We start from the raw sequence: 12,344 nt of genomic DNA, 5'->3' as shown, positions 1-12,344 counted from the left end.
AGGTTTTTCTTTAGTAGTTGCACTAAAATTGAGGAACATTAAGGTTGGCTGTCCGGCTCATGTAAGGTGCAACTATAATTTTCTTATCCTTTTGTGCAGTTCCACTAAAATAAAGTGCCATTGTGGTGACAGTGATGGCTCCATCTTGCAAAGGCTAATAAAATGTTGCACAAGATTACCAGCAGAACTTGACAGAGATTTTGGAAACTCCAATCACCATTTTGTGCAGTTCCACCAAAATTGAGAGATGTTGCCCACGTGACATTTTAGTTGAACTGCACAAGACACTCATTCCAAAAAAAGTGTTTTCTGCAGTTCACCAAAAGGTCACAATAGCAACAAGTTGAAATGGATATCCCTATCTACACAAAAAGATAGAAAGTAAACAGTTGCTGGTCAATAAGAATATACGAAACATATACAAAATGAAAAGAAGCATCTTAATTATGTTCATGGCAATCACGCAAGGACAATAGAAATTTTAAAACGTCGGCGATGCTTCATGTTACCAGAAGCATTACGATCAACAATGAGATTCCTCAAATATGGGATTACTTTAATGGTGGCATTGCTTGTTTACCAGACACAGTAAATCAACAGCAGCTAAAGAGTTGGTTTAAGGGCATGGGACTGTGGGGATAGGAAACCAGGACACTGAGCAACGTAAAGGAGCAACTGACTTATCATACTGGGGAAAACAGCAGGAGTGCCATTGTACTAGGTGAGGGCAGCAAATCTAATCCTGGAGACCTTTTACTATGTGAGGGCAGCAAATCTAATCCTGGAGACCTTTTACTATGTGAGGGTAGCAAATCTAATCCTGAGACCTTTTACTATGTGAGGGCAGCAAATCTAATCCTCGAGACCTTTTACTATGTGATGGCAGAAAATCTAATCCTGGACATACTCTGTTGACTTGTCCACCAGCCACCACTTTCTATCATTTTTTCAACCAATAATAGATCTGTTCCTTATCCACTTTGTACTGTGTTTTCCCATTATTTCCCTTTTCAACCAAGAGACCGGTTGGGTATCTGGTCTCTACTACTTTCACCATATTATTTCCTCTTTGAATCAAGTCCTAGATTTATGCTACAACTTTCCCCCCTTTCTTCGTTGTTTGAACAAAGCCCTAGATTTGAATGCATGAAGTAGCTTTACCTCTAATAATACTAAAAATTTAGGTGGCTTTGGAAGAGCTGATGGTAGTAGAAAAAGATGCACATGCAGACACGTGGGGAGCTGGGGCAATAGAGCAAGGCCGCTTTCAAAGAACTTATACCTGAGGGTCGCCGGGATGTCGGCAGCGGCAGGTCGGATCTGCGGACAATACGGCAGGGAGGAAGAAGGGTCGGAGGACCTCCCGAGCTAGCCATGTGTTGGAGAGAACGGCACGGGCAGAGGATCGAGCCCCTCCGGCAGTTGTGGGTTTCCTCCCTCGGCGGCGATGACTGCATGAACGATGCACCTTTTAGTCCTCTACACACACCGGCCGAAGGGATCCGACCGGATCTGTGACCAGCGGTGAGCAGAGAGAAAATGTCACTACCGCTATCTTGTTTATATCTGGAGAGGATGAGAGAATGAAGAGAGCAACCCTAGTAAAGCAAGCGCTCAGGCCCCTGCGTCCATATATAGTGGAGTGATTATCTTTTTTCTCTCCACAACAAGCGTTTCAATTTGTGTACATGGCATTAAAGAAAAGAAACTCTCTATTTAAGGTGACTACTGTACGACTCCTACTTACTACTAGTAGTACTACAGTATTGTTCACTTGTGCTCCCCGCCCCTGCATTCATTGAACAACCCCACGGGTGAATAAACATACAGTAAGGACTGTATTTATATAGAACGAACAAGCTCGAACTGTTTTCGCGTAGTTAAAAGTTGAGGGCAAGGCTTTTCCCGGGCAGTACGCGCGACAGTTTTCGGGTAGGGCCAGAAGACTATTTTAATTTTTTTAATAAAACTTCGAGACGGCCACATAGCATGGAGCCGACACCAACGATTTTAAGCTTACATGCACGGTACACGCTATCCTAGACTACTATACACATGAAACTGCCACACAAGCGTCCGGGCTGCGCTTGGCTCTTCGCCTCTTTGGGAAGTCGAACAATGATGGAATACTACTGCACTAGAGGAGTACTACAGTACGCTTCTGGCCATCTGACACCGATTGAACTATTGCATGTCCACCGCGTGCGGGAGGGAGAGCGTGTAGCGAAAGCTTCTCCTAGTCTTGCCAGCCACCACGCTCATGGGCGAGGGAGGGACGCTCCTGCCTTTGCGTGTATGACAGGTGAGCCCTACAGGTGTGTGGCCAACCTGTCATACAGCCAAAGGCATGTGCAGTTAAGTCCGCGAGGGAGAGGATAATCAAACTTCTCATTGATGTACGAGTTGACGCGACACATCAAAGCATTGCACTCGATATATTTCAATAATTTGCGTGTGTGACTCCTAGATGCAGAGGCTGGGGGTTATCATCCTCCTTTTTGAGAAAAAATAGATGCGTGTGTGAGAGGACGAGTGCATGCGTGCACCTCTTCTCTTCCTATATAACGTACTACTAAACTTAGAGTACAAGTTTTTGTGGGTGGCACGATGGTGCGTGCGAGAACTCCCGAGATATAGGTTTAATGCATTAATTGCAATGCATGCATGCATAAAGTACATGCATTGGTCAATTTTCTCCTAATACTTGCATGCAATGATTTAATGCACCTTGGAATCTGAACATGTGTTGGGGACAACCAAATTGAGCCTTATAAAATGGAAAAACTAAAATTTTGAGATAAGCCCTATAAAACCGGAAAGGAGGGAGTAGAAAAAGAAGTACTCCATCCGGGAATAGTGCCGCACTTCGAAACTAGAACCGTCAATAAATTTTGAGCTTGCGTCTTGTCACATTCCAAATTACTCCACGCTATATTGAATTGCAAACCTGTTCACACCGATCACAACCTAAACGGTTTCCCACTTAGGAGCGTATTAGTACTCGGTTATAAATACTAGTATGCCAAGATGACTGCACATTCCTCCTCAACTCCTCATCCACAAAAACAAACAAGTCATTCAGCATCCTTCCCTTGCGTCTGCCATGGCCAGTGTGAGTTTTGGGTCGAGAGACTGCCACCAGGGAGAGGCGAGCATGGAAGCGGAAGCACGAGAGATGTCCCGCCTCGCTGCGAGAGCAGCCGACATGTCCTGCTGCGCGGAAGTAGCAGCACAGAGGTCCCGCCGTGCCGCTGAAGCAGCACGGAGGTCCCGCCGCACCGTCGATGCAGAAGACTGGTCCGGCTGCACCATGGAAGTAGCAGAGATGTCCCGTCGTGCCACGAATGCAGTAGAGATGTCCCGCCGCGCCGCGGCGGCCTGGGAAAATTTCTCGCGGGTACGCGACGACTGTTATAGGCACATGCATGCGATCGTCCATAGCCAGACGAATCAGATGTCCCGCTCGGCGAGGTTGCAGGACGACATGATAGCCTCGTTTGAACAGGCTACCGGCGTCATCCGGCAACTAAGGGAGGGCAATGAGAGGCTTCGGGCTGAGCGCGACCTACTGAGGGAGAAGATCGTCCGAAGTGCAGACCTACAGGAGGAGACTAGTGCCTTGTTGAAGAAACTTATGGACGAGAATGACATGCTCCGCAACGAGCGCCAAAGGCTGGTGGAGGAATCTGTGGATGTTCTCAAGAAGCGTCTTGAGGACACAAAAGAGCTCATTGCCGCTCACTGCGGAGACTAGTTTCCTAGTTTCTTTTGATGTAATAATCGGTTTAGGATGTGGATTGTGTCGTCGGTTGTGAAATGTTGGGTTCTAGCACGGATGTTTGGTCTTTGTTGGCCTCTTGGGATGTTGCGATTTCAATCTGGTAGCTTTTAGTCCTTCGTGTTAGGCTGGAGTTGTGCTGAACTTCTTGTGAATTATGGTGGTTTTCAGTAATGAAAATCAGAAGGGGCAAGCCCTTCTTTGATCAAAAAAAATTTAACCGTCCTTATATATTCATCAGTCTTGCTATAAGTCGCAGTAGATGCTATATAGGTCCGTCGGATCTTACATCAAGATCCGTGCTTTCAGATTTTCTTTTTTCTCTCTTAAATCTCAGTCGAGTGATACATAGCCACGCCATTAAACAGAGGCTCGGGCGCCATTAATGGAGACCTTGGGAGAGAGGTGGACGGCAGATGGAGGTCAAAGGGCTCTCCTCCCGATAAGCACGCGCAGGGGTCTGATCGCACGCCTCTCGTACTCAAATAGCTACCCTGCACGTCGCCTCCTAGCTAATAAAAAAGGGGACGCGTGGCGGCACGTAAATGGTACTAGTAAGTAGAACGCCCATGGTTTCAATAATACTTGTGTTTTCGATTGTAATGTGACAACACTTCTTCCAAAATGACTTTGTTGATTGTTAATGTGTGCGCCTTCGCAAATCGGACTGCAAATTTACCACAGCATGTTGGTGCCATGTCATGGCACCAAGCCAAGTTTCATTATTTTCATGCATGTTTTGGATTTACATGAATTAAAAAACTAAGTTTCTCAATGTTTCCAACCCAGCCATGACGCCTAGAATTTTGAATTTCATTCCCATTTCTTGCATGGAACCTAGAAATTTACCCGAGGACACACATGTGATTTTTCAACCAACTTTGGTGCACTGGAACATGTGCTTGTATTTCAAATTTGAATTATGCACACAAAGGTGACATGTTCCCTCCCAGAACCACGAGCCTTCTTGAGAGAATCTCCGATTTGCAAGAAGCTTATACCAAAATTTGTTCCTATTCGGCCAATTTTTTTTACCACGGCATGGTACTACCATGACATGACACCATGCCAAGTTTCATGATTTTAAAACCAAGTTTCTCAATGTTATCGACCGAGCCACGATACCCAGATGTTTGAATTTTATTCTCATTTTTTGCATGGGACCTACTCCCTCCTTCCATCTATATAGGTCCTAATGTGTTTTTCAAGACAGCCTTTGACTATTGACAAGATTAATAGCACATGAGATGTATACTATGCAAATTATGTTATTGGAAGCTCCTTTGACATACAAAATTGAAGGTATGCTTTGTGTAAGTTGCATGTCATATATTATTGGTCTAACGTTTGGTCAAAGTTAGCCTCGAAAAACGCATTAGGACCTATATGCATGAGAGGAGTCGACTTCGAGAGAACGTGTCTGTTCGAGAGACACCGAGGAAGACTACTATATATCGATGGTGCATGTAGGCAGGAATTAAACTATGGGATGGTCTTATTGGTTTTAGGGATATAGGGGAAGAGTGAGAGGCGCGCGCGGGGGGGGGGGGGGGGGGGGGGGGGGGGGGGGGGGGGGGGGGGGTAGCTAGAAGGAGATTGTTAAGTGTGAGTGTGTGTTTTACCCATCTAGGCGGAAGTTATGTGCACAAAAGAGGAGAACGATTCGATGTGGCATTAGGATTGAGGGTAATTAACTACGTATGGAGACATAGATACCTTGAACGTGCATGTGTGAGAGGTATACATGTATACGTGGGATGTGTGTGTGTGTGCGCGTGCATGATCGAGATAAAAGAAAGAAGGCATAAGTCATAAGATCAACGACATGGGAGAGACGGATCAGTATGACAATATGCATGCATGTGAGAATGCATGGAAGAAGTCCCGACAATTGAGCATGTGTTTTTGTCTTTAAGAGATAGTGGCGTGGGCTTGAGCATGCATCTATGGCGAGCAGAGGGAGTGAGGCGCAATGATTATGCAAAAGAGACCAACCTATAAATGCATATGTATGGAGAGACATATATAGTGTGGGTGATAGGAAGCAAGACTCCGTGCGAGAAAGAAATGTTGACAGAGAAACTACAGATAGATACAGAGATGGAGATGCTAGCTAGAGGTACATCCGCTAGTTTGGGTGTTGGAGATGACCGTCGGGTTGTTCAAAGGGTGAAGTTATATATGTGTGTGAGAGGGCACTTGACTGCATGTAGAGAGAAACATATGTAGTGTGCGTGATAGGAATCAAGAGTGAGGGCGAGAAAGAAGGTTGATGGAGAAACAGATAAATAGAAAGATAAAGATGCTAGCTAGTGTGCGTTAGAGATAGGAGTCGAGTGGATCAGAAGGCTGGGTTATGTGTGTGGGTGTGAGAGAGATAGAGAGAGGGTGCGTGTGAGTCACATACAAACAGATATCAGAGAGGAATGAGATCCAGAGAGACGGAGGTTTGTGTCTGTGAGAGAGAAAGATATTTCACAACGAGAGTGATAGCTAGAGAGACATACGAGGGAACGCAAGATATCTCTAGGGAGAGAGGGTGTGTGTGAGCGACATACAAGAGAACAATGGAGAAATATGAGACCCTGGGAGACAGAGTTTGTGTTTGTGTGTGAGAAAGAGATATTGATGAGGAAGAGTCGTAGGTTCTCATATCTAAGGAGAGAAAGACATCTCTGTATGAGGGGTGTGCGAGTGGCACACATGGGAATAGTAGAGAGAAATGAGACCCCGGGAGACAAAATTTTGTGTTTGTGTGAGAGAAAGAGATTCCACATGGAGAATCATAGTTAGAGACACATAGCAGGGAGCGAGATATACTTAGAGAGAGATAGAGTGATGAAGGTCGAGCGAGAGAGTACCGTCAGTGTGTTACGAAGATAAAAGATCATTGTCGACATACAGGTAGCACGAGAGATACCTGAGAGACGATGAACGCATATAGGTCCAGAGAGATAGTCCTATATAAGCATGAGTGATAGCTATATGAGACGGATATCTGGATTAAAGGGGATTCAAATATTTAAACTGGAGATCACAGCATCGATAATATCATAACGCAAATTGGTGTATCAAACATGCATATTCATTTGAATTTGGACACACGTGTAATGTTATATAGTTTATCAATATTGGTGATCCATAGATTCTTCAATTACAAACAATGCATGGTTTATATGCAATTAATGTCTAAACGGGATTACACTATATGTTGCGTGTGTAAAACACATTATACATGTTTGAGAAGTAAAAAAAACCCGCATGAAACACACATTAATTGGAGACAGTTAGCGAGGAATGCATACATTGGATTTGAACATAAAGTGGTTTCAAATATTTGAAAATCCAAATTGATGGATACAACCTTATGAATCTGAGATCATGCCATTTTTAAACCATATTTATGTATAAATGGTGTTGTGCTTTTGAAAGTATATATAAAAATGATGTATATAGAATTTAATTCCAATTGAAAATGGATCCCGCCCGAAAAAAATAGAATACAAACGGGATTCGAATTGAGTTGGCACGGTAAACGTGCACTCTGCAAAATTTGAACGAAGCGGGGAAAGTCGCAGTAACCGCCCGGAACCAAAATCCGCGAGATGGAAATCACTGCCGCCTATCCCTGCCACGCAAAGCCTATATGCTGGATTTCTATAGGTTTCGATAGGGGTAGGTTTGTAATTTCACCCAAACATGACGTAACCGCCTCTCACCCGGATTCATACACGGTGGGCGCCAAAACACAGTGTGTCCTCGGCCGAAATCGACTCCCTCCCCGATTCATATTCGTACACGGTGGGCGCCAAAAACAAACTCTCGTCGGCAAATATTCGGTGTATGCGAGATTACCGTCCTATCCCCGACCGACTAGTGTTGCTGTGATGTAGTAGAAATTTGAAATGGGGACTAAGTTTGTAAATTTCCTCGCATTTGAGACAAGCTAGCCCTGAATACATGGTTCCCCCCTTCCTCTTTACCTCCCTTTTGCCCATTCGTACTCCGTGGGCGCCAAAACACCCTCTCCACCCCACCCTCCTCCGTCCGCTGCCGTCCGCCAGCCCATCCACCGCCGTCCTCCTCCACCATGCCGGACCTGATACCCCGACGCCGCCGTCCATTATAAGAGATCGACCTCTCTCATCCACGGCTTCGGACTGGGATCCTTGCATCCCGTCCTCTCGCTTCATCCCCGCCGTCGTCCACCTTGCCGGCGCCGCTCCAACGACCATCTCGTCCACCGCGCCCCGCCGCCACCGTCTACCCTCCTAGATCTGCTTCCACGCCGCCGACAACCATCGCGACAGCATCACCATCAAATTCTCAGCAGATGCCTACATGGCGCCGCACCAGAGGTGGTACTCTTTCGTATCTTCTCAACTTATTTATCGCAGCAAGAAAATAGACCACCACTGCTTTACTCTGATTTCTTGTCTTGGTTGCGAAGTTGCCTTTGTCCGGTTTGCACCTTCAGATCCGCCATGGCACGCTCAACACCATACTCGTAATGCTTATGGTTTTCCCCTTTTATATTCCACACTAGTTAAATCACAGTAGACTAAATTTCAAAATTGGGTCAGTCGATTTTTCAGAGCTCGCCGGAGTTCGCCGGTGCGATCAAAGGGGCTCGGGTGGTTGTGGGGCCCCGCCGAACGAAGAAAACTCGACGCAGGTGGGGGTTGGGTGGGGGTGGGGGTGGGGGTGGTGGAGGAACACAGGCGGTGGGGGCCGGTGGTCCGGCCGGCGGCCCGTGCGGTGTTCTGTATGGGAAGAATCAAAGACGAGGAAGAAGATGGGTTAGGAGACGTAGGATCTTCATCCAACCACCTGAAATGGCCGAGAGACAGCTAGGAGTTGCATTCTTAATGCGCTCTGGTTCATCTTGTGTGGGCACTGCGCAACCAACATTTTATTATCCAAAATCTGCTTGCTCTTCTTTACCATGTTCCTCTTCCGTTCTTCTTTAATATGTACTCTCTCCATTCCTAAATACAAGTCTTTGTATAGATTCCACCATGGACTACATATGGAGCAAAATGAGTGAATCTACACTCTAAAATGTACCTGGATACATCTGTATGTGATCCATAGTGGAAATCTCTACCAAGACTTATATTTTGGAACGGAGGGAGTATGATAGTAGTACAGTATGTTCCTTGTACTGAAGATGAGCAAGGACATTTGCAGTGTAGAGGTCTATACGGTCGGTTGTGATGGACACTTTGAGCCTCTTTGATTCGTAGGATCTTGTAAACATAGGAATAGGATTTGTAGTGGCCTGCCCACTTGAATCCTATAGGAATAGCAAGGAAATGCGGGGAGCTGTGTCGCCTTTGAGAGTTACATTGATATTAACAGTACCACACCTTCACTTGAAGAGAGCTGGTATTCGAAGCCTTTCTAGCCGTACCGACAATAATAGCACATATATTCCAGCAAGTTCCACTTTGCTGATTTTACTCTGATGCTTAAGGTTTTCCCGTTATATCTACACTATGATCTGTGTAGCTGCTTTGTGTCGCACTAGCAGCAGTCCACTCTTGAAGCTAAACACTGCAATGACTTACAAAATTGGCACCAAGGCATTGAGTGCCATTCTGGATGCAATGAAACTCATACGCTCCCCACTTGTTGATTCTTGTTCAGAATATCATCCTAATGACTATTCTAACCTCGAGGAGTCAAAGGTAGATGGCCTGTCCTGTTCACCCATCAAGGTGCCTGTTCTAATTTGGCAATGTTTTATTGATTGCGGGTATCTTGCATATGTTGTCTTGCATTTCTTCTACTTTGTTGCACCGCCATCTGCTTAGTTTACTCATCATATATGTCGAGATGCCATGCCCATCCATTATCAATACATATTCCATCTGTCATCATACCATGTTTTTCCACTCAAATGTTGTTCTTGTGCATCAGACATCAAAAAGGAAGAGGGTGATTGCCGAACCTGAAGGAGCACCAGCAAAGTCCTTGAAAAACGTGGTGGTGCCGGAGAAATCAGACATCACCCCACTTATATGGGAAAATTTTGTTTTTGCCACTCTAGATTTTGCCAATTTTCCTTATGCCACTCTAGATTTTGACATTTCAGTATTGCCACTCTTAGCTTTTGAAAAATATCATAATTGGCAATAGCAAATTAATTTTATTTCACTTTTTCCACTCTAGATTTTGACAATGTATCACAATTGCCACTCTAATTTATTTTGGTTTTGCCACGGAATGGCAATTGTGATAATTGTCAAAAGCTAAGAGTGGCAAAACTGAAATGTCAAAATCTAGAGTGGCATAAGAAAAATTGACAAAAATCTAGAGTGGCAAAAACAAAATTTTCCCCACTTATATTGGCTGTACAACCAGTGACACAAAACATAGGACCGACTCCAGCAGACTGTACCCATACTTCACTGGCCACACCACTAGCCCCAACACACAGGACCTGCACTCTAGAAAAAGGTATACCGATTTTATTTGCCATAGCACCAGCTATACCATAGAAAAATCCCACTCCAGCAAAAAGTACAACAAGTCCACCGGCCGAAGACCTCTCCCAACTGCAGAGACAGCCAATTCCTGTAGATTGGAACCTCATTCCATTTATTCCCAGTTTAAAAGACAATGCTTTCAATGTTGTTAGGGACTACGTGCATATATTCCCATCATGGGAAGATTATTGTGAAGACAAACACCATTTTCACATCTTCCTGTCCATCTTATGTGTAAGTGCTATTATTCATGGCTATTATTTTCCTATTTTCTGCTGATTGAACACATCAATGATTTACATTACATTGTTGTAACTAGGCGAGGGTCAATCTAGATAGTCATGACGAGCAAAGCTTGCTTGTGCTTTTCAAGGAAGCATTGCAGCAGTATCGGTGTTACCTGAGGAAATCACACTTTGATGGCAAGTCTATAAACGAATTTCTGGTGAAGTCTCCTGTGCTAAATTTAGAAGACATTGAATGGAAAAACCTTGTTATGCACTGGTCTCGTTCCCAGGATGAGGTACTGTCTATGAAATCACATGACAATTTGAACTTCTACTTCTCCGCATGTGCCTTACGGATCTTTTTTGTAGGAAATCTGCTCGAAGAAGAATTCCGGTTTGACAAGAATGACAGGATATCTCAAATATGCTGCCCGCTGCTTTGCTCTTGTTAGTACCTATTGTCCTGTATCACTATACTTGCATACATACCTGGTTCATTATGTGACAGCAGTATGCATGATAGCTTGCTTATCAATTGTTCGCTCCAAATTATATGATCTGTATGAATGGTTACATTAGTGTAGAATATATCCAATGCCAATGTTTTTTTAGCTCTGCATTGTTCTTGTAAGTACATGTTGTCCTTTATCAGTGTACTTATAATGACAGGTAGTTGTTCATGTACCATCACTCTGCATCTTATTTTCCTTTGTCCTCCATTTTCTACACATCGGATCTATATTTACTCTTACCATAAGGTTGGTACTGAAGAAGTTTAGCCGTGCATTGCTCTTGGCTGTACCTTTTGCTTGTATCGCTGCACTTACATTTATAGCTACTTGGTTATGTAGCATTACTCTTCATCTTATCTTAAATATTCTCCTTTTTTTCGTATATTATCACATCTATATTTACTCTTAACAAAATGTAGAATAAAGGCAATGCTTTTGAAGAAGATTCTGTGGTAAACTTCTTGAATTGCCCCCCCCATCAGCATGGACAAGGCCTTTATAGAGCCTGTCTTCACCAATAATGTAAGTTTGTCCATCTCAAGCCTTCAAACTTTGTTGTATATATTTGGTTAGGCATGACTGCAACAGCTGTTTATTTTTGGTGTTTTCATCAAATTGCTTGTTTAAAGTTTATTATATGTAGTTCATAAACAAAAGTTCTTCCTTTCTCAATTTAAGTTTTTAGTTGTACAACCAAGTTCCTTCTTCATACCATGTAAATTAAACTATACAGAGCAAGTGATCTTCTTTTGCACTGCATGTATGCTTCTGTTCTTCATCTGTAATCCAGTGGTGTGGTGAACCTACCCACTACAGCACAATGTCATATTCTGTAATGTCTTAACTATGAAAAATGTCATATCATTCTACTATTATTTAAACCATCTCTTTATTTGCCAATCTGAAATGGTATAAATTGACAACACACTAACCATTGATACTTATGAGTTCTTGATCTGTAATCCAGTGGTGTCGTGAAGCTGCCAACTCCTTCACAATGTCATTTCCTACCATGTCTTGACCTGAACAATACCATATTGTGTTAATGCAAACTTAAACTGTGTCACTTTATTCGTCAGTAAGAAATGTGATGAATTGTCAGCACTGATACTTTTATGTGCAAAACCTGTCATCTGTCTGCTTGTTTATCTTTTAGAGTGAGGAAGATAGAAGTGTTGAACAAGCGCAGTCTCATCATCTTGCTCAGCTGCTTGCGCTGCAGCTCCCCAGCAGGGCTAACCTTTCTTGAACTCTATTGAAGTGCTGTCGGTTTTGTATATTATTTTGTCGGCGTGTTTATTTGCACTGGTGGCGATCTTTGATGCCCAGTGTATGT

This window comes from Triticum urartu, chromosome 3 (genome assembly GCF_003073215.2).
Source record: "Triticum urartu cultivar G1812 chromosome 3, Tu2.1, whole genome shotgun sequence".
Taxonomy (NCBI): Eukaryota; Viridiplantae; Streptophyta; class Magnoliopsida; order Poales; family Poaceae; genus Triticum; species Triticum urartu.
The sequence above is the reverse complement of the archived record's forward strand: the minus strand, read 5'-3'. Positions refer to the sequence as shown.